This window comes from Chinchilla lanigera, unplaced genomic scaffold, assembly GCF_000276665.1.
Source record: "Chinchilla lanigera isolate Chin_1 unplaced genomic scaffold, ChiLan1.0 scaffold00090, whole genome shotgun sequence".
Classification (NCBI taxonomy): Eukaryota; Metazoa; Chordata; class Mammalia; order Rodentia; family Chinchillidae; genus Chinchilla; species Chinchilla lanigera.
Window position 1 is genome coordinate 5,216,713 of NW_004955491.1, and position 5,791 is coordinate 5,222,503.

The window sequence follows — 5,791 nt, forward strand, 5'->3', positions numbered from 1 at the left end:
TCTTCCAGATTAGTCTTCCACCCTTAATCCCATAAAGTCTTGGCACATTAGCAAAATGTAGACAAATTTTCCACCAGAGTGTAACACACATAGCCTACAGCCCAGCTACTAATGAAGTTCTTATTCCCAACTGAAATCTCTTAATCCTGGTCTTTATCATCTGCATTTCTATCCACATTCTGGTCTTGTCTCCAAGCAGAATCAAGTTTAGCTTGCAGTATTCTGAAACAGCTTCTCTAGCCATTATCTCCAAATCTTTCTAAACTTCTCCCTCAAATCAGTTCCAAAGGCTTCTGAACCACATGGTCAGGTAGCATCACAACAATGACCGTTGTCTTAATCACTATCTGCATTGCTGGGATGTAGTACCCAACACTGGCAGCTCAGAGGAAAAAGAGTTTATTTTGGCTCACAGTTTGTAGAGGTTTCAGTCCATAGTCAGCTGGCTTGAAGGCAGGATGGCATGCACAGAGGCAGAGCGGAGGAATAACGGCTCACTTCATGGCACCCGAGAAGCAGAGAGTGAAGGGAGGAGCTGGAGAGGGAGATAAACCATGCCGGTTCACAGCTACAGTGACCCATCTCACCTGATCCTGCCTAACAGCAGCTCAGCTACAATGCCCCCAGTCCAACACCTTTCAAAAGTCTTGACTATGATCACATGTTGCTTTTGGGGGACATCTAAGTATAAACCATAATAGATAGCTAATAAGTACATGAAAAGATATTCAAAGCCACTAGGTGTTAGGTAAATACAAATCAAAACCATGGTCAGTGCAGGTAAAATAGAAAACATAGGCAATACCAGAAATTGATGGGAATGCAAAATGGTACACAATCACTCTGAAAAACAATTTGGCTACTTCTTATAAACTTAAACCCACGCCATATAATTCAGCTATCGCACCTCTAGGTATTTATCCCAAAAAAATTAAAATTCATAATTACTTGAAAACCCTCAAGTGAATGTTTATGATCCTTCTCTTTATAACTAGCAAGCAGAAGAAATAACTCAAATATCCTTCTACAAATGGATAAACTGCAGGAACATCCACACACTAGCATGCTACTAGCAATAAGAATAAACTACACACAACACTGTGAATGAATCTCAAAGTCACTGTGCTCAAAATGTTACATATTGAATAACTGTGTTTATATTATATTCTCAAAAAGTAAAAACTATAATGATGAAGATCAATGATTTCTTGAGATTAGGAATGGGAGGAGGCTATGAGTAAAAAGGGAGATTTTGGGGAGGTGATGATATTGTTTTTGATCCTGACCACAGTGTTGGTAAATCAAATCCATACATGTGTTAAAATGCACAGAACTGTACACCAAAAAAAAGCGAGAAAAAGTTATTTCCAGATGTGTGTATTCATTTTCCCCATCAACACATGGAACCTCAAGCCTATGGCTTTAAATGTATTTTCAAGTACACAAATTACTTTTTTTTTTTTTTTTCCACAGAAAGGAGGGAGGTTGTGATATGATTTACTACAGAAGAGAATGCCAAAGATCTGGAACTTTCTGAGGCTGCAGGGAAGGAAGAGGTAACAGAATGGAGCCCAGGGGTTGGGTACAGGTGGCAAGGTCAGGCAGAGGGGAAGTTTTCTCTAAGACTCAGATCCTCCAGAGGCAATAAACAAAGGAAGTTGCCTGATCCTGACAGTAAAATGTCATTTCTGAGCAGAAAGACAAATTGAGTTGACATTAGTTTATCTGGATGAAGAACGGAAAGAATTTACATTCAATCTGGCCATAAAAGGACTGATTTAGAAATGCTGTAGAAGAAAATTTGTACCACAATTAGCTTTAGAAAGAAAATAATTTACCAGTGTCTTTATTTCAGTTTTACTCTGCAGTGTTTCTCAGAACAATATGGTTTTTAAACTTCATGATTAACCAGTTCCAAAACCATTATAAAAAGGCTGAAATTAAATTCAAGTACTTGCTTCCATATTTGAATTCCCTTTGGCAAGCTACCTAGAAATAACCAGCTCTGCCACCCAGTGGTTATAAAAAGTTTAGTTCAGGAAAAAAAGAAACAAAAACAAATGAACTTTTCAGAAAGTATTTATTCAACCGAACAAATATCTGCTAATACTGTCCGTGTGGGAGACACTCACTGCGGGTACTGGAAACGGAATAGGTAACAGGTTGGATGACCTCCTGCCCTCCTAATCCCCGCAGTGCTGATATTCCTCATTGGACCACCTATCTGTTAAATGACTGTACTTTCGACTGAGCCATGCTGTTTGGACTTATGACACACACCCATTCAGGCTAATCATACATCTTTTTTTCAGTTCTGTACATCTTGTTGACAGAGTGTCAATGTCTTTGTTTGGTACAGCACACCATGCTTATATAGTGCTGTAGTTTTCACTGATTGTGCTACATGGTACAATACTGTAGGTTTGTGGTGTTATACATTACAGTACTGCAAGTAAGAGTTATCCAAAGAAGAACAAAGTCATCAAGCTGGAGCTTCGTTTGACCACTTCTTTGTTCCGAATATTGTAATGTACATACCAACCCCCATCCTCATTTAAGGGCCCGGTCTCAGGAATGAAACTTGATCATTAGATGAGGGGTGCCTTAGCCTATTGTACCTGAAGCACATTCACTAAGCATGGTGTGCAAAAAAACACAGCATCCATGAAAAGGCAAATGTCTTCAAGATATTTATTATTTCTATGATGTCTGACACTGGGGGAAAATAGCTATATCCAAAAAATAGGTGGTTTGCCTGTTTTGATGCAGCAGGGAGTGACTTAGAGCACCATTTTAGGAGGCCTGTTGCTCGCGGGGGATCCAGGCACAGCAGCTGTGTGGAAAGGCCGGAAGGGTTCATCAGTGCACTCTTCGTGTTGAGCTCACTTCTAAGGACTCTTTGCTTCCAACAGCGCCTCAGGTGACAATACAGTTGATTCATTTGGAGTTAAATCAATTCTCAGAGACAAACAAACTCTTTAGAAGAGATGCTACCTTTGAAATTTTTTGATATGCAGAAATGTCTCAGATCACATGGTTGTATCTATTTTCTAAAGGGTTATATGCACACTTCCAAACCACAGGAAACAATTGAAAAAAGTAATTACTACCGTGATTCTTGGCTCTATGATTGTTTTATGTGTTTAACTTCTATCTTACACTCCTAGCTATCAAGCTCCTTTATTACATAGTTTATATGTCTTTCATCCTCCAAGATATTCATTTACTAGAGGCAAACAGAGCAGTAGCTCCATTTATGCCAGTTTCGCCGTCAAGGATATCTGGCATTTCCAATGATTTTTATGGAGTCAAGCAGGCTCATGGTTCTGTGATATCTTATTAGTAATATTTTAGTTCCATTGGTCCCTTGCAGAAGCTCCTTCATTAATGAGCAAAATTGGCATGCAGAATACAGCTTCCAGCAATATCAACTGTGCGATCAGTGTAAGGGTGCCAGGAAAACTTGAAGGATTTGCTACTAAGATGCCAGGAAAGGGCACGTGAGGAAATATAGGAGTAGATGCTTCATTGATTTGCTAAAAAACATATCTAGACTAAATCTGTTTCTCAATCATGATTATTGATGAGTACTTTCTATATCATAATATATCCTGGATTTTCTGAGTAATTTCATCCTTGCCTTCTCTGACATAGGAGGGATCGATATTGCCTGAACCCAGCTGCTATTGGTGGCTGCTGTATTTTATTTTAAAAATTGTTGGAGAGCATGTGCTTTTAAGAAAAAAAATCATTTTTATTGAACTATTTTGATAATATGATGTCTAATACAGATAGGCCTCACTTAACGATCTTCCTGTTTAATAACTGTTTGGATTTAAGACTGAATGCATTGTTCAGAGTTACAACTCAGCCTCTGGGACTTACAATGCATCTTTTCTCTCACAGTTCTATAACTTTTGTTGATAGAGTCTCAGTTTTTTTGTACAGTATATCTTGTTTATATGGAACTGTAATTCTTGCTGCTTTATTGTATAGTACAGTACTATAGTTTTATCTTCTGTTATATATTACAGTACTGCATGTAAGAGTTATACAAATAAGGGGGGGCTGGGGATTTAGCTCAGCGGCAAAAGCGCCTGCCTGGCATGCGCAAGGTCATGAGTTCAGTTCCCGGTACCGGAGAAAAACCAAAAAAAAAAAAAAAAAAAAAAAAAAAAAAAGGGGCTGGGGATTTAGCTCAGTGGCACAGTGCCTGCCTGGCAAGTGCAAGGTCATGAGTTCGATTCTCAGTACTGGAAAAAAAAAAAAAAACAAGAGTTATACAAATAAAAGTAAAGTCATCAAGTTGGAGTTTCTTTTGACTATTTCTTTGTTCTGAATATTATAATGTACATATTATATACAATTCCTCATTTAGTAATCGATTCATCTAGTGACCTGGCCGCAGGAACGGAACTTGGTTCTTAAATAAAGTGTGTGTAATTGATGAGTAAGGGCCAAGACATCATGGCACTGTCCTCCTCCTCCGTCAGAGTAGCCAACCCACCTGCTCTGCTTGAACCAGCTCTTCAGAACTGTATCTTTATGGCCCAACTCCAGGTTTAGAGAGCAAGTGGGATTTTTCCAACTGCTCCCTGTCTCCCGCCAGTTCTCTCCCACTCTACTTCATTCAGGAAGCAGATTCTCCAGTTCTGAGCTGGAATCACTCCTATCACCACCCACTCTGCTCAAGTCTCCAGTGACAACATCTGAGTCCTGCTCTGACCCTGGTCCCGTGAGACACACTAGAAAGAAGGGCATGGCAACAACCTGAAGGGTGGAATTGCAAACATGGATACCACCTCAGATGGAGCCCAGAGACAGCCTCCTCCAGTCACTTGGCACAGCCTGGTCACCTGCGGCCCAAAGGACACAGATTTACTGAACAAGTCACCAGAAGCACCAGCTATGGAAGCACTCTCCATAAAAGAAATGACCGGAAAATCCAGTTGCACTTAAAATAAAAACTTCAAAAAATGAATAAAGGGAGAACATTAAAAGATAAACCATATAATATCATAAAATATTTGTCAGCACATCATTCACAAAAGAGAAGTACCCGGAAGATGTTGATTTAAGCCATATGAAGCTACATTTTTTTATGTTAAAGATGGTCAGATACCAGCAATTTCATATGAACAGTTTCTATAAATCATGAAGGAACTCTTATATTTGTGAGATTATTCTATATTCTTTTAATCATTAAAAAAATAAAGCAGATAACAGAATAATTAGCCAAAGATAATGTACAGAAAAGAAATCCAAGTGGCCAATAAATATAGCAAACGTGTTCAATTTCATCAACATCGAGGTAAAATTAAATTAAAAACATAGTAAGAGGACACAAATGGAATCCATCATAGTTGGCACAAATTTTTTTAAAAAACTCTGACTATACTAAGTGTTGGTAAGGTTGTAGAACAATAATAATTCTCATACATCCTGGCAGGACTGTAACCTGGTTCAAACACTTTGAAAAACATGCACATAGACGGACGGGGAGCACTGGCCTTCCGGCTGGCTAGCTTTCTGCCTGGTAGGCCCCCGGAGCGAGGCCTCCAGCGCCCAGGGAGCCACGGGCAGGGAGCGCCAGCCTTCCGGATGGCTTGCTTTCTGCCTGGTAGGCCCCAGGAGGGAGGGCCCCCGGTGCACGTGGAGCCATGTGCCGCCGCTCAAGTGAGAACTATCAAGACACAGAGAAACAATGACACAATTGGCCCACCATGTACCGGCTGCAGATGCCCACCCTGGGACGTGTATGAAACATTCAAATGGAAAAATCCCTGGGAAT